Source organism: Tenrec ecaudatus, chromosome 6 (genome assembly GCF_050624435.1).
Source record: "Tenrec ecaudatus isolate mTenEca1 chromosome 6, mTenEca1.hap1, whole genome shotgun sequence".
Lineage (NCBI taxonomy): Eukaryota > Metazoa > Chordata > Mammalia > Afrosoricida > Tenrecidae > Tenrec > Tenrec ecaudatus.
In genome coordinates, this window is record NC_134535.1 from 173,566,919 (window position 1) to 173,591,187 (window position 24,269).

A 24,269-nucleotide genomic window follows, 5' to 3' on the forward strand; every position below is an offset into this window, starting at 1 on the left:
CAGAGTCCATAGGGGAGGGATGAAAGAGAAAGGAGAATTACCAAAAAGACTTTTATTTTGCTCAAAGTTGTGGTAGAGCGAGAGAGAAAGGAGAGGAGGAGAGAGGGGGAAAGGGAGGGAGGGAGGGAGGGAGGGAGGGAGGGAAGGAGGGAGGGAGAGAGAGAGAGAGAGAGAGAGAGAGAGAGAGAGAGAGAGAGAGAGAGAGAGAGAGAGAGAGAGAGAGAGAGAGAGAGAGAGAACTAGGTACAGTCCCACTGAGTAAGAACAGCAGCCTTGAATTTCAAGCCTTTCCCAGGGTTGGTCCAAAATTTGAACCCACGCCTCCGGGCCTGACTTTCTTTTTAAAATCATTTCATTGGGGCTCGCACATTCCTATCGCACTGCCCGACTCCCCCCCCCCCCCCCCGCCCTCAGGGGGCGGCCGACCCGCTCGGGGGCGCGGTGCGCGAGGGGCAGGGCCAGCCCACTTCCTCCCGGCGGCCGCGCCTCGAGCGCCGCGAGCCCTGCGCGCTTCCCTCCCTCCCGCCGCCGCCGCTGCCGCCGCGCGCCCCGGCCCGACCCGCCGCCAAGGTAAGCGCCGCGGGGTTCCCCCGACCGTGCGTCCTGCTCCTCGGGGCCCAGGCCGGCCCGGGACGCGCGCCCCTCGCCCTGGCTGCCTCTGGGGCTCGGGTCCCGGGGCGCCCTTGTGCCGGTGGCACCTGGTCCCCAGCTCGCGCGGGGCTTCTCTTGCCCCAGGACCGGTTTCATCAGATGTGACCCGCTTCCTGGCCAAGAAATGGGGACAGTGTTGGATTGGGGACCCGGGTGACCGCTCGCCATCCGGTCCGTCTGGGAGTGCCCACCTGACGGCCTCTGGAGCCGCGTCTGGGGCGTGTGTAGGGCACTGTCCGTGACGAATAAATTGGGTGGGAATTTGAGAGTTCCGTCGCCCTCTGCTGCACCTTCACACTCTCGGCCCAGGTTTCTTCTTTCATCCACAACTTTTCCCACCTCCGTTAGCCATCTTTTCACTTTCAGAGAAAGGACCGATTTTGACACCAGTTTGGCACAAGTTCCAAATTTGGCACGGTGTGAACCTACCGTGGCTGCCTTGTGGCACGAAGGGAACTTGGAAGGGCTGGCTGAAGCCCTTGCCGGGGTTCCCTCTTCGTTGCCTTCTGGGAAGCTACTCTGAGGAGTCAGGGCTCGGTGGACCGCGCGACATGTGTGCCCCAGAGCCCCTCAGCAGAGCTGTTCAAACCGAAGTTTGGGTGCCGTCATGGTTGGAACGTGATAGACTCAAGCCCTGGTGTCCCGGTGGTTCAGTGTGCTGTGCTTGGCTGCTCCTGAAAGGCCGCCTTTGGAATCTCTCTGTCAGCCCCTCCTGGGGGAGGGCGGGGGGGCTGAGAGAGAGAGAGAGAGAGAGAGAGAGAGAGAGAGAGAGAGAGAGAGAGAGAGAGAGAGAGAGAGAGAGAGAGAGAGAAGAGAGAGAGAGAGAGAAGAGAGAGAGAGAGAGGCCGGCCGGCCTTCTGGGCGGCAGCGGATGAAACCCTCTGAGGCAGGCCGTCTACTCTGTCTTCATCTGTGGGTCGCTATGAGTCAGAGTTAACTGGAAGATAATACAGGAGACCGGGCCCAGGAGCTTGCCCTTGCCGGGGATCTTACTCCTAGTGGAACAAAGCTGTGTAAACAACAGCAAGCCACTGGCTGGTCACTCAAATTTCAAAAAGGGAGCCTTTGTCCCTGCGAATCAGCTTCCAGTGACAATTCTCCCTCTATGGGCACTGAAATCCTGGGATAGCACATTGGAAGAGCTTAGTTAGCAGACAATCTACCAAGAAATCCTCTGTAACGTCTTTCAGATGCTATTTCCTGTCCACTGGATGTGCTGGGAAAGATCTGAGAGAGTTAATGCCATCTCTGAGCTAGTAATACTTAGTCATTTTCACACTACTAATAACACCTCTATAAAAAACCTCTTTTCTGAGTATTTGAGAGGCTTGGGCCCCGGTTTTCTATCGGTCTCATGCACATGTGTGACTTCTCTAGAGTTCAGAAAATCAATCAACCAAGTGAGATTATTGAATTCAATTATTTCTGTTATTAAATCAGCAATTGAGCAACTGTTCTAATCCTGTGAACTTGACCCATTTGGAATCCTGGAGAGTTAGAACTGCCAATCACTAGAAGAATGGAGAAAAACCGTGATAACAACATGCTTTCCGTGAAATTCTGAAATATCATCGCTTTTCAGGCCTTTCATTTCCTGAGAAATTTGTCTCAGCGTAGAGGGAACTTCTGGCCTAACTATAGGGTGGCAGATATCCATGCTATTGAAAAGCTGACAGACATAGGGGATTTATGTGCCTACGCTTTCCAAGTTCCTCATTGACTATTTCTCAGAAATATAAATGTAGTGTGGATTATTTTATGGTTGTTCTTAAATCTTAAATACTTCCCATCTTAAGTACTTTTTAAAATATTAAATACTTTATAAGCTTACTAGGTTATCATTCTTTTTTTGGTATTTTGATGCCCTATGATGTTAATGGTATACTACATTTTGTTTTATAATTTGTAATCAAACTGAAATTTTCAATTATAATTTTAAAATTCTGGATACTTTAATATTATTATTCAAATTAATCACTTATAAAGTCCATTGCTATAAATATCTGTACTTGAAACACCAATGTTAGTTTTTAAAACTATAAAATTTTTATCATTTTATTTATAATCCTATTCAATTTCATTTTGTTATTTTTACATCAAAAAACTTTAGTGATCAATAAGTCATAATAATTAAGTATATTTCATAGACTATCAAATCCTAATCTTTATTAAAATTTTTATAACCTGATGAGCTTATTTTATAGGCAATAAGGCAATCTTAAGAATTCTCACCTCAAAAAATAAAACAAGAAAAAGCCTTCTCGCCTCAAATTAGTAAAATTTTATTTAAAATTACTAATTTTATTCAAATTGGTAAAATTTTATTTAAAATTTTATTCGAATTTCATGTCATAAGTAGCAAGTAACGATGCTTAGGCATTTTTTTATAAATTCAAGTGCAAAATAATGATTGGGCCCTAAGATATTAGATTGTTACAATTGACTGTATAGAACTATTTATTGTAGGCATGAAGAGCTCTGGAAGCATAGTGGATGTTTGTTGGGCTGCTAACTGCAAGGTCAGCAGTTCAAAACCACCAACCACTCCACGGAAGAAAAACAGAAAGAGTTATTGTTTCGGAAAATCACAGGGGCAGTTCAACCCTGTCCTGTAGGGTCACTATGTGTCAGAGTCAACTTGATAACAGTGAGTCTAGTTTTGTTTTTTATATAATTATGAGAAACATGACTTTAAGAGGAAGCAGCTATGTTTCAAGAAAAGTAGTCATTCAATTTTTTTTTAAAGACAGAAGAATAGCAACATGACGGAGTGAGCCATCTATACCTGATTTAAGATCCAAATTGTATGTGCAGATTGGCAGGGCAGGGTCTGAAGATGGCTCCCAGGGATGGAGGAGCTGACGTACCACAGTGTCTCCATGGCCTACCTAATTCCGGGCACCACAGTTAGGGCTCTGAAGGTTATTTGCTCAATGTGCAGACTACATCAGCTTCCCTGGGGTTGTTCCATCAAAATGCGGCAAGCCTCTGAGACTCAGCTGAGCCCTTGGTGGAAGTAAGCAGAGTTGGGGCGCCGTTCCAAAGCCATGCCCTCTCTCAAAGCACGTTCTGAAGCTTGCATTCATGGCTCCGTTTCCAAACATCTCTTGACTGTGACCCTGAATCATTAAGAGTCATCTTGTAAGAGCTTTGTTTATCTCCTTCAATTCCGTTTCCTCCTCAATCACCAAGTAATAATGCCCGAACCCCATTGACTCATGCTGATGCTGTCGAACAAGGTAGAACTGCCTCCGTGTAGTTTCAAGTCTGTGAATGTTTACAGGCACCAGGAGCCTCAACTGTCTCCTAAGGAGAGTCGCAAACCCACTCCCATGGAGTGGATGCTGCCTCATGAGGACCCTGTAGGCAGAGTAGAGCTACTCCTGTCAGTTTCTGAGACTGTAGCTCTTTAATGGAGTAGAAAGTCCGCTTGTGGTGTCAAACTGCTGATCTTATGGTTAGTAGCCCACCTTGAAACCACCATGCCACCAAGGCTCCTAGTGGGTTTAAAATTACCAACCTTGGGGAAAAAAAAAAGAGGACCTGATGCAAAGGGCTTAAGTGGAGAGCAAATGCTTTGAGAATGATTGGGGCAGGGAATGTATGGGTGTGCTTTATACAATTGATGTATGTATATGTATGGATTGTGATCAGAGTTGTATGAGTCCCTAATAAAATGTAAAAAAAGAAAAAAAATTACCAACCTTGCAGAACTAAATATATAACCTATTATTCTACCAAAAAATGTGCACACTCATATCCACAGAGACTCTGTACCAAAACTCAGTGCTATCGTTTGATAGCACAGGGCAAACGACACTGTGGGTTTCCCAGACCTTGAATCTTCACAGGAGCAGAGAGCAGCAGCATCTCCTTCCTGGGGAGGAGCTGGTGGGATGGAGCTGGTAATCTGGTGGTCAGCAGTGACACTTAGCTCATTATGCCACCAAATCAAAGGAAACCCACTGCCATCCAGACAATTCCAACTTACCTGGAGCCTACTTGAGGGAGCAGAAGTGCCCCTTTGGTATGCAAGGCTGTCAGTCTCTGGAAGCAGATAGCCTCAGATTTCTCCTCTGAGTTAGTGGGCCAATGTGTAACCCAGAAGATACCAGGGCTCCTTACTACACCTGGAAGGCACCGAACGTTAACAGGTAATGGCTGTAACTTTGAGTGTTCCTTCTGTAGCACACCCTGTGCTAACCAATTTAGATGCGGCATTTAATTAACTCTTACGTTCCAAATTAACTCTTCCAATTAATTCACTCTTCCAGTCTGAAAATACCATCAGTCCTAATATGACTCGGTCTTCCCCATTCATTTTCATTTGAAAGAGCCCCTGGGGCACAGTGAACAACCCCCCCCCCACCCCACTCCCCCCCCCCTTGCACTGGAAAGGGCGTTTCCAATGTGCTGGCCTCACTGTGGAGGAAGACAGGGCAGTCTGCTTCTCTGGAGATTTACAGAAGCCCTGAATAGGGCCAGTTCTGTTCTGTCCTACAGAGTCACTGTGTCAGAATCTGCTGGATGACATGAGGTTCCTCCCCTGCCCCCCACTGAGGAAATGAAAGTATAGAGAAGCTAAGAAAGTCACATGGTGAAGAAGGAGCAGAGCTGCTGTTTAAGGTAGTTTGATAGGAGACACCCCCCCCCACACACACACACCAGAGGCACTGTCCCTGTTGATGGGGCTTTTTTGGTGGGAAAACACAGGCCTATTTTTGTGGGAACACTCAGGCTATGTTGGTGGGAAAACAGAGCCTCCAGTAGAGAAGGAGAGACATAAAGAAGCTCTCACACTTGTCACGACCAGTACTGGCAAGGGACTGAGTCCTGTGCTGTGGGAACACATATTAGAGTTTGTTTTCCATGGGTGAAGGAGCTGAGTGGCCTCGTGGATTAATCCTGGGATTGTTAAGTGGAAGGTCAGCGATTCAAACCCACTAGCTGCTCCAAGGGAGAAAAATGAGGCCATCTACACCCATAGAGATTCACAGCTTACGAACCTGAAGGAGCAGTTCTACTCTGTTCTACAGGGTCTCTGTGAATCAGAATCAGCTGATAGCAAAGATTTTTATTCCACAGATCACAACAGGCACATTCACAGGCCCCCGTGGGATTGGTGTGGACCAGGAAGCATTGGGTTCCACTGTGCATGGAGTCGCCATGAGTCGGGGCTGCCATGAGTTGGGTCAATTTGAAGACTGCTCACAATAACAACAAATGCCAGACCAGGACTCAGGGATAGGAAGTAACCAAGCACAGAATTTGGCTTGTCAGAGTGGGCAAACCAGATATTATAGCCAATGTTGAAGTTATTAGCTTTGTATATGTGCTTTGAAAAATAATTGGATTTGGTAGCAATCATGTGTTTTCATTTTTATCCTTTTTACATCTGGTCCTTCAGACAGTGTAGACAATGGATTGAATCAACAAAACAGTATATTTTAAATAACTCAAAACCAAACCCACTGCCATCAAGTCAGTTCTAACTCGTAGCGACCCTATAGGACAGGATAGACTGTCCCTGTAGGTTTCTGAGGCGGCAACTCTTTATAGGAATAGAAAGCCTTATCTTTTTCCTGAGGTGTGGCAGGTGGTTTTGAACTACTGACCTTGTGGTGAGCAGCCCAGTGCATAATCCACATTTTGCTGGGGATCTGTCTGATATGGTGAGATCAGCAGTGAGATGGCTGAGTTTGGGAGGGGGAAATACATGCTAAATCATGTAGCAAGTCAGCTCCCACACAACTGACTAGAAGGCTTGTTTCCAGAAAGTTATTCCATGTCAGCCTGGACAGAAAATTTTTAAATGGTATTAAAAAAGTAGACACTAGATTAGGTTTATGTTTGTGATTTGCTATTTTTTATTGTGAAATATTTGTGCATAAAAAGATGATGTGTGATACGTAAGTTACAACAAATAATGTTACAGTCAACATCTGAGTAGGTAGCACTCAGCTTGATAGAGCATTACAGGCATAGTCCCTGATTCTTCAGAATAGCACCCCCCTGCTTCCCTCTGGAGGTAGTCACTATTCTGAATGTGTTCAGTTTCTAAAAAGCATTTAGGACATATAACCTCATACAGGTCAAACCAGGAATCAGAATCCAATGTCCTACTTAGACTTGGATTGTGGGCCCCAAAATAGCAATAGCTTATGTTAATTTAAAAGTATGAAAGCAAAGTGATTTAGAAATGATTGAGTAAGTACCATAGAAGTAGTCTGTGGTATTTTCCAGAACCTCGAGGCTCTATGACCCTGATAGCAGAAGATCTAAATGCCCAGCTACCATTACTACTGGCCTGGAAGAAATTGCTCTAGAAGGTCTTAGGTAGAATGGGAAGAAACAATAGAACAAATTCAAAATTCATTTTTAAAAAATATCCAAGCTTACTGAGTGGGTAAAGACTGGAGTCTTATGATTTTTATTGACCCTTCAAACTTGGAATCATACTCATTCAACCAAATAGATCTCTAAGGCAAAAAAGTAACTCTGGTGACAGTAGTTCAAAACCATCAGCCTCTCCAAGAGAAGAAGATGAGGCTCTCTACTCCTGTAAAGAGCTACAGTCTCAGAAACCCACCGGGTCAGTTCTACCCTGTCCAGGGGGTTGCTGTGATTCAGGGTAGATCTGATGGCAGTAAGTTGGGGTTGGTTTTTATAACGTGAGCGATACCATTAAGAGTGAATGCATTCCACAGAACAGTTCACCCATTCAAGATCACAGGGTGGCGTCTGCCCAAGGATGAAGTTCAGGAGGCAGGCAGGGTGAGGAAAGAAGGACAATGGAAAAGGGAAGCAGCGAGGTCATGGGATTAGTCACGTTACATTGTAGGAACTGCATGAATGAGATGGAGCAAAGTGTTTGAAGTGTTAAAGGGAAAACTGATTTTTTTTTCTGTTAAATTTCACCCAGTTCACAAAAGGATAAAGAAATTATTTTGTTTTTAAAAAGTTAGCATTATCTTAGTAATTAATGAAGTGACCAAGATTTATCACAGAAGTACTGTAATATTTTTAAAATCACATTATTACATGTTTGTAATTTTTAAAGTACACGAAAGCATATATGATTCAGGAATTGGTCTCTGGTATGAAAACAGTCAGCACTCATCTGCTAACTGCAAGACTGGCAGTTCAAACTCACCCAGCAGCTCTACAAGAAAACAACCTGGCAAAATGTACCCATAAGATTATAGTCCAAAGGGGAGCCCGTCACAAGTTTGGAGAGATAACCCACCTCCCAGGGGGATAAGTATGGGTGAAGGGAGATAAGAGACAGTGTAAGACACGAAATAACAACAATAATATATATTGGATCAAAGATTCCTGAGGGTGGGAGGGCTGAGAGGGAGGGGAAAAAAGAGGAGCTAACACCAAAGGCTCAAGTAGGAAGAAAATGTTTGGGAAATGTGAATGGCAACATATGTACAAGTGTGCTTAATAGAAATTGAATGATGGATTGTCATAAGATTTATAAGAGCCCCCCCAATAAAATTATTAATAATTTTTTAAAAGAAGAGAGTCAAGGAAACCATGTGGGAAATGTCAAGAATAAGAAACAAAAAGGGTGACATCACGACAGAACCAATGAGAATAAAAATGATAATAAATCAATACTACAAAAGACTATACTCTGACAAATTTGAAAACCTAAATGAAATGGAAAAATTCTAGAAACACATTACCTACCTAAATTAACCCAGACTGATCTAGAAAACCTCATCAGATCCATTAAAAGAAGCAGCAGAAGAAAAGAAATAAATCAGGTCATTTTAAATCTCCCAGCAAGAACAACAACAACAACAACACAGAGCCAGAGGACTTCACCAGGAAGGACATCAAGCATTCAGAGCTCAGTTGGTACCTGTTCTACCCAAACTGTTCCAGAATATAGAAAAGGCAAACAAACACCTGAATCGAGCACAACTCTGATACCAAAGGTAGGCAAAAAACGGTGCCAGAATAGAAAATTACAGACCAATGTCCCTTATGACCACAGATACGAAGATTTTCAACAAAATCATAGCCAACAGAATTCAACAAAATGTCAAAAGAAAACAATACACCCTTATCGAGCTGGATTTGTACCAGGTATGCAAGGGTGGTTCAGCATTAGAAAGAACAGTCAATGAAATCCACCATATAAAAAAGGATAAGAACCACATGATCATATCAATTGGATACACAAAAGGCATTTGACAAAATCCAACACCCGTTCCTGATTTAAAAAAAAACACTTAACAAAATAACTTTGAAAGGGAATTCCTCAACACAGTAGAAGGCATATATGCAAACTGCCAGCCAACACCTGACTCAGAGGGGAGAAGCAGAAACATTCCCTCTGTGAACAGGAAGTAGGCAGGGATGCCCTTTGTTGCCACTCTGGTGGACGGGGTCCATGAACTTGACTTGTGAACTGCAAGGTCAACAGTACAAATCCAGCAGTTTGAATCCACGAGGTGTTCCACTGGAGAAAGAGAAGGCTTTCTACTCCCATAAAGAAATACAATCTCGGGAACACACAGGAGCAGTTCTGCCCTGTCCTGTATTGTGTTTGGTTTTTGTTTCAGTCAATCCTGTGCTGGAAGCCCTAGCCAGAGCTATTAGACAGACAAAAGAGATTAAAGGTATCGAACTTGGCAAAGAAATAAAATTTAAATTTCAGATGACATGATTCTACCTGTAGAAAACCCCAAAGATTAGATAATAAATTTTTGGAAATAATCAAAAGATTCAGCAGTTACTTCAAACCACACCTCTCCCAAAACAAACTCAAGATGGATTAAAATCCTAAATGTAAATCCTAGAATTAGAACGGTTATCTATGTGAAAATAGGGATAAATGGGTCTTAAACAAACACTACCAAACATTAAAAAAAAACCCACAGCCAAATAAAAAAATTACATGACTGGGATCTTCTACAAATAAGACATACCATTGTATAATACTGCTTGTGATTGGACTTTGGAATGTTATGATATCTGTAAGAACTCCCAATAAAATGATAAATAAAAATAAATAAATTGTAAAAAAAAAAAAAAGGTAAAAAGAGCCCACATACACAGGGGGGAAAACTACAGCACCTCAACAAGAAAAAAAGAATCCCAATTTTTAAAATGGACAGGGGACATCAGACAGTGTGCCAAAGAAACATTCAGGTGGCCAATGTACAGATGAAGAAATGCTTAGAAGCATTAGTCATCCAAGAGATGCAGAACAAATAACCATGAGCTAGCACCTTAAATTGGCACTGAGGGCAAAGTTCAAAAAAACAAAACGTAACAAATGCTAGAGATGCTGTAGACTGAGATTGGAAGGCCCTACACTTCTGGTGGGGGTGTAAAACTGTGTACCCTCTGTGGAAAGCGGCATAGTGGTCCCCCAAACAACTGGGGATGGAAACACCATACTACCTGGCATCCGTTTGAAGAAGTAAGAGCAGGACCACGCACAGATGGATGCGCACCGATGTTCATCTCAGCACTGTTCACAGTAACAAAAAGACAGAAATAACCGAAATGCCCATCGATGGACAAATCGATAAACTGTGGTACTTACACGTCGTGGAATATTATGCACTGCTGAAGAATAATGGCGAAACCATGAGAGACCTCACACATGCTTGGGCTTGAGGGTGGGGACGGTATATGCTTTAATACCTATGTTTTTTCCTGGATTATATATTACATACAAAAATTTTTCATTGCCAGTGGGGGACTGAGTAATTTTTTTTCCCTGAAAAGGGGCAGTGGGCCAAGTACGTTTGGGAACTTATGGCTAGAGGGTGGACAGATGTTAGCTTCAGCGACGAGGAAGACAGTATTCAACAAGAGGGAGAAGTCAAAGATGGAGAAACCAAAGGACAAGCTATTGAAAGGTTTGATAAGTAATTTGTTTAATTAAAAAATTGATTATCTGAAATGTACGCCTCACCACCTAATTCACAATGATTTTTTTGAAGTCCATAGAAAAAATGGAATCAGAGAGAATTCCATTTCTCCACGAGCTTTCTGAGCACCCACCCCCCCTGCCCCCCGCCCAGGAATGCTGGCATCTCGGTTTTGCTGTGGAGGACTCTGGTGCCCTCATGATGCTGGACATCCTCCAGTCCAACTATTCTTTGGATTTGCAATAAATCCTTTTGATTTAATCGAAATACAGAAATACCCACACGAGCAGCTCTGCTCTATCACGTGGGATTGCTAATGAATCAAAACAAACTTGTTGTTGTCCCCAGTGGCTGAAGGTGCTTTGGAACCGCGGGGAGCTTCCTATTATACAGTGGCTTTCAAATAGATGCAAATATGAGACAGAACCAAAACTGCACCAGCATCCGTTGGCAAATGTTGGAAGACGTTATTATGGTGAGGAGGTAGTTACTAATGGCGATCCAGTTAACTAGCATTTCATTTGACTTTAGTTAGAAATAGGTGCCGGGGCCTTGCAATTATGGGATAGCATTTAATAGAATGCTGTTTCTTCCTGTTGAGGGATCTCATATTGCTTCTGACTCACAACCACCCCACATGACAGGGTAGAATTGCCCCATTGGGTCCTTGGCTGAAACCTTGATGTGAGTAGATCACTAAGTCTTCCTCTCCTAGAGCCTCAGGGGAGCTTGAACCCCAACCTTCTGGACAGAAGCAGAGCACTCAGTCACTGTTTTCCCATTGCTCCTTGGGTTATTCTTAAAGAGGCTGTTTTTCACAGGAAAACATCTAGTCCCCAGTGAAATACACGTTAGGATTTCACTTCCAAAAGAAAAGAACAAATTAGTTAAAGAAAAAAGATTCCACAACCCCCCCCCCACACACACACATGACTTCACACCAGATTGCTTGTGAACAAGGCATGATCTCAAGCAAGTTAATGATTAAGTTAACTTACCCAAATCTATTTATAATACTGACAACCCCTTTCGTTTCTGCCAATAGCATACAGTTCCCAACTGGTCGTGAAGTCAGTGGGCTGATGAGGTTTGACATACAGGGTTATTTGCTCATTCGGATAAAGTTCCTTCTGATGAAACCCCCAAATCAGGGATGAGCAGACCAAGATGCTTTTTGAGTGTACTTCCTCGTTTTGTAGCAAAGTCTTTTCTTTATGTTAAAACTGCCTTGGATTAAACTGGCAGGCAGAGGTCGAGCCGCCTGCCTCCTGGGTGTAGGTGGAGGTGGAGCTAGAGGGTGACACCACCACTGGGAAGAGAAGCCGCCCTGCACAGTCCTGTCACAGCGGGAAGCACCGCTCAGAGGAAGTGAGTGGATCAAAGGAGTGCAGTCCTTACACACACACTGCGGCCCACGTGGCAGGAATTTCTCTCTCTTTCTCTCACTGTCAGTTTCAACGCGTATAAGGCAGTGTTGTGCTAGTAGGGGATTCAAAATAGGTGAAGATGTGGTCCCTACCTTCAAGAAGCTTCCCGTCGATTGGGACCAACAGAAGGTGAATAAATGCATCGCAGTATGCAACGTGCAGTCCTAAATCTAGCAACAACATGGTGACGGGAGTAGTTAGGAAAGGACGTTAGATGGAGGTGGGGGGGGGGCATTAAGCGGCCCTTTGACTGGTAAGACCTTTCCGAGTGACCAGGTGGATGAAGGTCACAGGTACCATCCTGCGTGTAAAGCAGCACCGTATGAACAGATTACCTAGTGCTTTTGAGACAAATCCTCAGACACTTTTAAGAACAGAGTTTTAATACTCAGGACCAGCACGATTTAGTAGAAAGAAACTCCAAAGCAGATGTATAATTTAAAATGTTCTGGGAGCCAACTTGAAAACAATGTAAAGAAACAAGGGAACTACTGCTCATAATGTACTTCATGTAGCATTGTGCAAGGGTAAATTAAAAATATATTGCTACAAAGTGATTAATCAAAATGCAAAGCCATTGTTTTTAACGTATTCGCCGTCGGGGTGTAGACCCTTCAGAAGACAGGGTTTCCCTCTCTCTGGCCCTGCCCTGACGGGCGCTGGGCTGTTCCTATTTAGACCACCCAACATGGCAGCCTTGACGGGCTCAAGTTGTGCTCCTTTGGAATGTGCTTCGAGTCGGGGGAATTAGAAGTCTGAAGTGATATGACCAGGGTGCGGGTTGGATGAGGTAGTGTCCCAAGGAAATTCTGTGGGACAGCCTGTTGAACCCTGAAGGAATGAGCAGGTGTGTCGTTCTGACTGGGTCTTTTTTTTTTTTTTTTTGAGGAGGTGGCAATTCTCATCAATGTCATTTTCAATTTTCTTAAAATTTCTTCATAATAAACTCCCGGATTATCTGTTACCTTTATAGAAAATCCACAGAAACAGCCTTGGTAACCCTTGCAGTTGATATCTGTGCCTTGAATTCCACTGGCCCACCAGACGTCCCTTTCAGACGTCACTGTTTGGATCGGACCTCTATTCTCGCTCTGTTCTGGTTGAAAGGAACCCTCGCGAAACTTAGACTGGCGCATTTCCTGAGGACAGAGAGAGCGTCCTCACAGCCGTCTACAGATTGCAGCGACACTTTGAAACACATTTTGTTGGGAATAAATCCAGGCATGTTTTAACTGGAACTCTAATAGCAATATTTTTCCCTTATCCTATATTCCCAAATGCTATCATTTAATTATATTAATGATATTAACTTTAAGTAGCATGAAAAGTAGTGAACTGGTTTATGCCTTTCTCTTTAATATGATGTCTTCCAAACTAGTCTGATAGCACTTCTCTATTCAGATTACTCACAACGCTGGTGCTAAACAGCTACATGCATCTAACGGTGTCGAATTAAAAAGTAGGGCTCTAGATGACAGCACACATATTATCTCCTGTACTGTGTGTGAAGGAGCCTGGGAACCACCTGATCCAAGGGAGAAGGTGAGGCAGTTTGCTTCTGTAAAGATTTCCAGCCTTGGAAACCGTAAGGAGCAGTTCTACTATAGGATCCCTCTGGGTTGGGATTGATTCGCTGGCAGTGGTATACTACGTGTGGAGGACTTGGTTGGTGCAGTTAAAGTATTGGGTGTTAACGGGTTAGAAGATCAAGTCCCTTTAGAGGTGCCTTGGAAGAAAGGCCTGGTGATCTATAAACAATCAGCCATTGAAACCCTAAAGCGCATAGTTCTAACTCTGACACATGGAATAACCCTGAGTCCAAATCAACTCGATGGCGACAGGTTCCATTCATGCTTGCGTGGGCTGGGATCAACAGCTAACGGGAATCTGAGAAGACTCTGGAAGTCAGCTGAAGGGGGAAACCAGGGAGAAAGCATCGTTTGTAGTGTGGGTGAAACCTATTCCTGGAGGCTTATTTTAATTCATAATTAAACATCTTAACTCTACCAGAATACTTTGTTCAATCTCTAGCAACCAAAACAATCAATGTCGAGTTGTCACTGCTGACTTTTCATTTTTATTTTATCCTCCCCTCCCCTGACCTTATACTTATGGATTCTGCCCAAACAAAACCAAACGCATGGCCATTGAGTCAGCGCTGCCCCACTGTAGGTTTCCGAGACTGTAACTGTTTACTGGAGTAGAAAGCCTTGTCTTTATCCCCTGGGGCCTCTGGTGGTTTCGAACTGCTGACCATAAGGATTGTAGTCCAACACACAACCACTACACCACCAGGGCTCCCTCTGACAAAAAGCAAAACGAGGCTGAAAAATAACTGTAAGCGTATAGAAAAGTCCTGACTGTGGAGGTGCTCAACCCACATCCAGGAAATGTGATCGTTGCCCTGGCAACAGTGGTTTTCAACATTTTTAATGTTTGTTTGGTTTGGGGTTGGTGTTTTTTTTTTTTTTTTTTTGCCTCCTCTTCCACCTGCTAGTTCACAAGCATAAAACATGTTCATCAGCAACCCTTTTTGTAGTTTCTAAACTAGAAATACACCTCTTTGAGGGGCGGGGCGCGGGTTGGGGGGTGTGACAAGTCTTGAGAGGCGGTGGATGTTTCTTAGGGTATGTTTGAAAAAAGACCCACCTGGATTCTGAAGCAGTTTCTCCCCTGTCCAGGATGGTTACGCGTCTCTGCCCTAGACAGAATTTCCAGATGTCCTCCCCAGTGGATTAGTCTTTTAATGTGTGCCAGCCTGCTGCTGAAGGGCAGTTTGGCGTAGTACCCAGATGCAGGGAAATGGGATAGACAGCGGAAGCAGCCGGGCAGTTGTGAACTCGGGAACTTGGTATGTGTGTCCGAGAGAGAGTCAAAGAAGTAACTCCTTCGGGTGGGAGTCTGAGCGTGAGAGCGGCGTCTAAAGTAATGATGCTGTGACCGTGACAGTGGGTGCTCAGCCCTTTCTGGGTGTCAGGCACGAGAATGAACACTGTGGAAGGTGGTGTTGAACCCCGGGAGTAGGGACTGTGTGGGTTGCCTTTGTGTATGCCAGGAAGGGAAGCCAAAAGAGAAGCTAAAGGGCTTGCTCAAGGCCACCCAGCAGCTAACTTTACTTCCTGAACACGTGATCGGTGTGTGTCGTTCACTTAGCTGAAAGTAGAGGACTCCTAGAGCCGAGTGCCCAGTGTGCTGTAAAAGGGAAGCACACAATCCGTGCTGTTATTTCGAGATGAGCAGAGCGAGGTGGTCACATGGCCCTACCCTTCATAACCACAGGATGTAGGTTTCAGAAAGGCAGGTTGACGTGGTGATGACTGCGAGCCAAAGCTCCAGAGTAAAGCCTGGGCACAGCCCAGCTCCCCTGCAGGCTAGCTGTGTGGAATAATGTCAGTGTGTCATAGGATTTCTTTACGAATGAAATAGTTATCAATCTACAGCTATTTTAAATACTCTCGTGTATGTGTGCATATGTGATAGTCATTTTAGAGCAGGTCTTGATAACGCAGTAACAACGACTATGGTTGTTGTTGGCGCCCAGTCAGCTCCTGACTCATGGCGACCCCATGCACAGTGGCACAATGGAGCAAAGCCCTGCCCGGTCCTGCACCATTCCCATGACTGAGTGCAGATCCAGACGGTTGTTGTGATTCATAAAGGCTGTCACAGATTGATTTTCGGAAGTAAATGAACAGAACTTTTTTTTTCTAGTCTGTCTTGTCTGGAAGCTCTGTTGAAACGTGTTCAACACCAATTAGCAACATAAGCCTTCACTGACTAGCAGGTGCATTGGCTGGGAATTGAACCTCAGTCTCCTGCATGGAAGGCAAGAATATGACCATGTCAATAATATTTTTTATGATTTTAAAACCTACTGCTATTGAGTCCATACTGACTCAGCAATCCCATAGGAGAGAGAACAACTATCTTTGCTGGATTCCAAGGCTGTAAATATCAGGAGAGCAGAAAGCCTCACCTTACTTTCAGGGAGAGATTGGTGGAGCTCAACTGCTAACCTTGCAGTTAGTACCCACTGTGCCAGCAGGCCTCCATGTTAATCATCACCCACTCACTACCATCGAGTCCACTAACAACCCTAGAGGACATAGTAAAACTACTGCCTGTGAGTTTCTGAGATTGTGACTATTGGAGTAAACAGCCTCATCTTTCTCCCTCCAAGAGTCTGGCGGTTTCAAACTGCTGACCTGTGGTTAGCAGTCCAACGTGTAACTCACTATGTTACCAGGGCTTCATATTGACAATAGCTAGGATATAATGATGGGCTCTGGTAGCCAGTGGTTAAGTCCCTGGGTTGGCAAAAGATTGGCAATGCAAACCCACCAGCCAATCCATGCAAGAAAGATAGGGCACTCTGCTTCTATAAAGATTTGTACATATAAACAAACAAGCCAAAAGCCAGGTGTGCGAACCAGGCAAGTCGGAGTGAAATCTGAATACATAGCAAACTCAATGGGACATTCCTCTGGTGTTGCTATGACGCTGACTAAACCTGAGAGCAATGGGCTGGGTTTGGGTCAGTACACATTAAGTCCTAAGTGTCTGTGCCAGGTCATAAGAAGGTTGAGTTATAAGTTGTGGCCCTAAACAGGAGCTAAAAAGACATATGAAGGGACAGATAAACCGGAGCTCACGAACTGCCAGATTAATGGTTCAAGGTGAGGGCTAATGGCCAGGACTGAGCAGTAGACCTTGAACTGGCCTCGTGTCATAGGTTTACGGAGACGTAGAAACCATTCTGCAAAAGTTAATTCGGGGAAGAAGATTAATTGAGCAGGGTGTGTTGAGTTTGAGTTGTAGGTGAACTTATCCTGTGAGCTGTTTGCTCTGCGCTGCTGTTCTGACCCACTAGAGGTGTGGGAGAGCACAAGGGTGTGAAGGGGCACTGAGCCAGGGCTTTCCTTCCAAGCCTGTGGGCAGGCCACCTAGCTCCTGCTCCTTTACTAGTAGCCCTGGCCCCCCTGCTGTCCCCCGCTCCTGCACTCCCTGCCGGCCTCTCTGTGCTTGTCACTCACTTGGTATCTAGACTCGCTGACCTTAGAGTGCCTCCGGATAGCCCACTGCCCTGGCCCCTACAAACATTCCTCGGTGATCCAAATACACAATACCCTGGTCACTCCTGAAAAGACCTCTGGAGCAGTCCCCCCTAGTGGATAGTGATGATGCCCTCCATAATTTAACCCTCTGCACTCTGAAAAGAAGAGAGACCCATTTCCGTGTGACTGGCAGCCTGGGCTATGGAACTTTGTTCACCGCTGCTCTCGGGGACAGTGACCCGAAGGTGGCTGGGTGGGTTGCTTGCCCTAGGGTTAAATGATAAAGAAGTTGAGAAAACACAATATGCTGCTTATATCATTAGAATTCCAACATGGGGTGGAGGCCTTCACATACTATAGAAGCAAAACCTGTTCTGGGATTTGTAGTTTAACTGACGTAAGGCCCACAGTAACTATGATGTGAATTACTAAAATGCATGCACTCTGAGAAGTTGAGTTTCTCTCTGCATTTGCTGGTTCAACTGTTCTTGTTCTTATTTTGTTTTGTTTTCTTATGTGTATATTTTTAAACCAAGGAACCACTTCCATGCCAGCTTAGTCAATAGTCTTTTACGTGGATGGACTCAATCTACACCAGATCTACTGGTGTCCAGCTCTTTGTAGGAATGGTCATACATTTAACCTAAGTCTATTGGATCCTGAATCGCAGCAGTATAAACTTACTGCTACAGTTACTTTTCCATCCTGGTGTCTGGTTCATTGTTGCATCCATTTGCCACAAATCACTCAATACGCACTTTTGATGGAATATAAAGAGTACTTAAAATAATCACATCACAGAAGGAACATGTCTTTCTTCTTTATCTATTAAACAAAATCTTATGTTCATATTTTAAAATAATGGCTCACACCATACACTAAAATGAACTCAAACTGCGTCTCAGCCTTCAATGTAAGAGCTAAAATTATAAAAGTCTTAGAAGAAAACATAGGAGTACATTCTGTGCCTTGGGTTAAGTGATGGCGTCTTAGTATAATACCAAAAGTACCATGAACAAAAGACAAAATAGATCAACTGAAATAAATCTATTAAAGTTTAAAGCTTTAGTATTGCAAACAGAACCATCAAGAAAAGAAAAAGGAAATGCATCGAATGGAAGAACATATTTGCAACATTGTAAGAAGAAGCTCAGAAAGTTTGTGGGGGAAATGGAGGGAAAGGATAATGGACTTCTAAAGACCCTTGTACATCTCGTTGTCACTGGTTTGCAACTCAGAGTGGCCACCTGTGAGAGAATAGGTCTGACGGGTCGTCAGTGTGGGAGCCGATGGTCAGATCTGCCTCCTTTGGAGCCCAGCGCGCATTAAAACTGCCAACCTCTTGGTTAGCAGATGAGCTCTTAAGCACTGTACTACCAGTGCTCCTTCGGATATCTGATGAGGGACTTGGATCCAAAATATTTAAGAAATTCTTATAACTCCCCAATTTGAGAATGAAAAAGGACGTATAACTTAGTTAAAAAGTGGGCAAAGGACCCAAATTGACATTTTTCCAAAAGAGATAAAGAAATGATCAATGAGCCTATGAAAGATATACAACATAATTGATTATAACACCAAAACTCATGGCCATCAAGTCAATTCTGACTCAAAGGACCCTGTAAGACAGACCAGAACTGCCTCGGTGAATTTTCAAGACTGTAGCTCTTCATGAGAGTAGAGAGCCCCCTCTTTCTCTCTCAGAGCAGCTAGGGGTTTCGGATTACTGACCTGTGGTTAGCAGCCCAGCCGGTAACCAGTGTGCCACCAGGGCTCCTAGTGGGTTGTAAGGGAAATGCAAATCAAACCCACAAAATACCCTTTCCCATCCATGAGATTGACTGGATTGAGACACACGGTCTATGCCAAGTGTTGGTGAGGATATGGAGATGCACTGCTGGTGGAAGGTAAAGCGGTGCCAAAACTTCAGGAAAGACTGGCAAGGCCACTAACAGGTGATCATAGAGCGACCACTCAATCCAGGGATTCCACACTTGGTACTTCTCCCAAGAGAAACGAACACGCATGTCCACATAAAAACATGCACATGAATATTCACAGCAGTACTCGTCATAAAGTGAAAACAACCCATATGTCTGTCAACTGATGAATAGATGCATAAAATGTGATGTCTGGGTCTAATTCATTACTCCACAATAAAAAGAAATGAGGTACTGATGTATGCTGCATTGTGGTGAACCTTGAGAACATTATGCTAAGTTAAAAAATCGGACACACAAACCACATTTTGTATGATGCCATTTTATTTTATTTTATTGGAGGCTCTTACAGCTCTTATCACAATCCATACATCTATCCATGTGTCAAGCACATTTGTATATATGTTGCCATCATGCTTTTCAAAACACTTTCTTTCTACTTGAGCCCCTGGTATCAGCCCCTCACTTTTAACCCCTCCCACCCCCATGAACCCTTGATAATTTTTTTTTTCATGTTTAAACTGACCGCTGTCTTCCTTCACCCACTTTTCTGTTGTCTGTCCCCCTGGGAGGGGGCCAGCCGTTGATCATTGTGATCAGTTCCCCTTTACCTCCCCCCTTCTTACCCTCCTAGTCTCGCTACTCTCCTTATTGGTCCTGAGGGGTTTGTCCTGGATTCCCCGTGTACATGTTCTTGTCTAGCCAGACGTGTAAGGTAGAATTGGGGTCATGATAGTGGCGGGGGGAGGGGCGGGGTATAACATTAAAGAACTAGAGGAAAATTGTGTGTTCTGTCGCAGCACCCTGACCGGTTCGTCTCTTTCTTGTGACCCTTGACTACTGATGAGCTGCAGATCTCCACTCTGCCCTCTCCCTCATTCACATCAATATGATTTTGAGTATGATACCATGTCTATGAAGTGTCTAGAGCTGGTAAATTAATACAGACTGGTTGTTTAGGACTCAGAAAGAAGAAAAGGAAGTGCAATAGAGAATGACTGCTATGGAGCTTCCTCTGTGGGGAGGGATATTCTAAATTAGATTGCGGCCATGGTTGCCCAGCCTGTGAATATACTAAAAACTAGAGTTAGACCCTTTTAAACGAGAAACCCAGTGCAGTGGGTTAAGCGCCTGAAAGAGCCCACCAGCTAGTCCGGAAGAGGAAAAGACGGCGGCGGACGGCTTCTGGAAGGATTTGGACTCAGAAACCCCGTGGAGCGGCTCCACTCTATAATATACGTTCCCGTGAGTCGGAAAGGACCGGAGGGCAGTGAGGGGAGGCACCTGCTGAATGACGCACTGTGCAGTAGCTGGATTTCGTCCTAATAAACCTGAGCAAAACCCAAATTCGCTCAGGATGCTCTTACAACTCTGGAACAAGAACGGTTGCATTAGAAGCAGACTGTGCCCTTGGCTCTGTGCATTACATGAAAGAGCTTGGCACGTGGCAAGGAAATATGAAGAAAATATTGGTTTTAACAGCAGAGTGGGTTTGAAGGGGTCCCTGGACACTTAAGCCTTAAGCATTTTTAAGCTACTATCTGAAAGGTGAATGGTTTGCATCTACCCTGATGCACCTCAGAATAAAGGCTTGGGGTCATTCTACTCCAAAAGGTCACAGTCATTTAAAATCCTATGGAGCAAGATTCTGCTTTGAAATTCATGGGTTCACCAGCGGTCTGAATTGACAACTGAATGTCAACTGTCTGTTTTCATTTTGTTTTCTGTAGGTTTTTATGGGGAGAACAAGAGTCATGTTCTTAGAGATTGAATTGTGCCCCTTTGCAAAAAAAAAATTAAAAATCACCTGTAAACCCTGATTTCTGTACCTGGGGTTATCTTCCTGTTTGGGATGCATTTTCCTTTGCCCTGTTAATAAGACATGATTAGTTTAGGCTGTGTCTTGAGCCTGTTGAGCCTGTCATATATCAGAAATATACTTCTGTAGCCTGGCATCTATCTTTCCCCCAAACGCTATCCTAATATATTTACATATATAATGTATTAAATGAGGATGTGATATATAATATATTATATATTCAATGAAGGCTACATGAAGCTTGCTGAAGGACAGAAGCTGAGAGATAAGGTCTTTCCTCCAGAGTGACAGAGACGAGAGGGAGCTTTCCATTTAAGCTGAGACCCCGAACTAGATTTTCTAGCCTCCAAAACCGCATGGTTTACAGTCAGGACAGGTGTGTGTTGGCATTACATTCCCTCACCATGCTTGGCCAATCTGAATGCGGAGCAAATAATCAGCGAAGGTGGGCTGTGTGCAGAAGAACGCAGCATCAGGTGTTCAAAAACCAACTGACACAACCTTGCTTGCTGAAGGAGAGGACTTGAAGCACTTGCCGATGGAGAGCCAGGATCGCAAGCCTTCAGTATGGATTGTAGCACAATGTTATGAAGTCCAAAATCCTCACATACTGTAGGTAACGCCACAGTAAATGGGGAAAAGATTGAAGTTGTCCAGGATTTAATCTTGCCTGCATTCACATCCAATGCTCATGGAAGCAGTGATGACGAGACCCAAAGAGGCATTGCATTGGGTGAGTCCGCTGCACAAGACCTCTGTAGCGTGTTGACGAGCAAGTATGTTACCTTGAGGATTAAGGTGTGCCTAACCCAAGCCATCATATTTTCAGTCGCTTCACATGCATATGAAAGTTGGGCATTAAATAAGGAAGAATGAAAAAGAAGCAATGCACTTGAATTATGAGTCAGAACCAACTCGGGGCACCTAACAACAATGATAACGTACCACAACCTATATTGGCAAGCCAAAGGAATTGTGGGTGGGATGAAGAAAAAGCCAGATGAAAGGGGTAAGAGTGTGACTGGCCCTCTGGTGGGACAGCCTCACAGAAATGCCTTGCAGACACTGAGCATAATGGTGGGACCCGAGAGTGAAGAGAGAAATGAATGAGACTTCTCTGCTTCACTCTGCAGCAGAATTTACAGAGTAGATAAACAAAATAAATATAATATAAAACAAAGATCAAAGAGGACTATCTTTTCAAGGCTGTCTCCTTGGACATCAGGGATGGTGAGTGGAATGGTAAAAAAAAATACAAGAGCAGATGGCTTCTTGGAAGTTCCATTCTACCTGAGTCCTGATCTGGAAAGGTCCATGAGAATCTACCCCAAGCACATTATCTAGGTTCTCATTGACTTCTCAGTACCCGCATCAAAATGAACCTAAATTGTGTGTTAATACATTACGGACGGTCTTCAAAAAGCTTGTGGGAAAATTCCATTATCATTTAACTCCATTTTCCCAGTCATTTGTAGGGTTCTGAAATTTGCGTCTGGTGATGAAGCAGGTAATTTTAAATATATTCCTACATTTTTATATGTCCTATTATTGTTTGCGTTATTTATTTCTGTTCTGATTTAATTCTTATCACTGTGCGAGCATTTATTTTTCCTCCAAAATTTTCTCTGACATTGGCTGGTTAAATTATATGTATTTGTAATTGTTACTGTGTTTGTTTTCAAAGTATTTTGTAATTGTTCTTTCTTCACTATCCTTAAGTTCTTAGAAAAACACTTTATTGTTGGAACTTCTTGTTTATTCTCTTATTAATTTCTACTATTAATATATTTTAGTCAGACATGTGTGATCTTTGTTGAGAGTTTATGGTCAAGAATTAGTTTATCAATAGGTATCTTATAGTTTAATTTTTCATTCAAATTTGTGGTAAAATCTATGTTTAACATTCGCCAGGCAAATTAAGAGAAGAAATTTAGAGAAGAATTTCTAAGGTCATAATTTTGCAAGCCAATCTTTAGTATTATTCTCTGTAAAGCCTTGATTTAATCTTCACAGTAATTTGTATAAATATATCCTTAGCTAGAAAGGTTAACAGTGAATTAGTTCTGAACTAAGATTAAAAAAATTCTTAATTGCAGTTGTTGCCAATATATACTATTTAATAACTTTGGTTACCTTCAGAGAAATCAAGAAAATAATTAGTTGATTATAAGGAAAACATTTACTAGAAAACAATCTCTTCTAAAATATAAATAAATAAATGAGCATTTAAAAAATACAACTCTAAAGAACTTACTGCTCAGAGTGGATTCCAACTCATATTGACCTTACATAGGGTTTCTCAGCCTATAACTTTTTACAGGAACAGAGAGCCTCATCTTTCTCCCTTGGAGAGGCTGGTGGGTTTGAACCACCAAACTTCTGGTTAGCAGCCCAACGCCTACCCAACAGTGCCACAGGGCTCCTTTGGTGTTTTGCAATTGGTCATCCTTCCCCATTAGAAAGGATGGATACATTTTGATTTGCATCGCCTTTTTAATTAAGTAATTTTAGAGTAAGGCAGAATTGGCTCAGGGCGGTGAGTTTTTTTGAGATGCCAGAAAGGAGGAGGTATGGTGGTGCGGTGGCCAAAGCCCTCATCTGCTAACTGAAAGTTCAGCAGTTCAAATCCATCAATTGCTCTCTCTGCTTCAATAAAGATCTACTAAAATGATGATGGCAACAAGTGTACAAATGTGCTTGATGCAATGGATGGGTGGATGGATTGTGATAAGAGGTGTATGAGCACCCAATAAAATGATTTTAAAATAATAATAATTAAAAAATTAAGATTTACTACCTTGGAAACCTTTGAGCAGTTGTTCTGCTCTGTGCCAGCTGGTCACTAGGAGTCAGAATCAAGCTGACGGCAATGGGTTTTGAGGGGTTTAGGCAAGAAAGAAAAGGAATATGCTGTATCTAGGAGTGCAGAGCCAAGTTTTTTCATCACATTTTTAATGCAGTTACTGTGGTAAAATTAGGTGCCTCGCCTAATATTCGGGTCAGCTTATACTCGAGTACATACGGTATTTATCTTTAAGGACCCTTGGTGATACTCTTGGATAAGCATTGAGCTACTAACTACAAGATCAGAGGCTCAAACCCACCAGCTACTCAAAAGGAGAAAGAGGAGGCTCTCATAAATATTTACAAAGCCACCAAAACCCTACACCGTGTCCCCATGAATTGAATCAACTTTTTGACAATGGGTTATTTTTCCCCCCTACAATTGCTCTCAAATTGATTCCCTATCAATGTTTAGGAGTATTAAGACTACTTTCTGACTTATTTCTAAAAGTGCTGTACCAATTCATAATGTAATTAGGAATGTGTGATGACACTAGTTTGTTGCTTTGCCTCAGGTAACAGCTTGCTTGTGTAAATGTGTGAGAATAAGAGGTGTGCACGGTTGATTTCTTGACTGCTGCTTCCATGGGGTTTGATTGTTGATCCAGGTAACCTGGTAGTTCTATTTGTGCAAG

General features: G+C 43.4%; 1 protein-coding gene across 2 annotated transcripts in view; it reads left to right on the forward strand.

Moving 5' to 3' along the window:
- The first annotated feature begins 430 nt into the window (after positions 1–430).
- APBB1IP (amyloid beta precursor protein binding family B member 1 interacting protein) overlaps positions 431–24,269 on the forward strand; it is a 138,882-nt gene continuing 115,043 nt past the window's right edge. Inside the window, exon 1 of one of the 2 annotated variants that reach the window (XM_075552530.1) lies at positions 431–570. The gene's annotated coding sequence lies outside the window, so the exon portion shown is untranslated. The remainder of the gene's footprint in view (positions 571–24,269) is intronic. The other variant, XM_075552531.1, reaches the window with a different exon arrangement.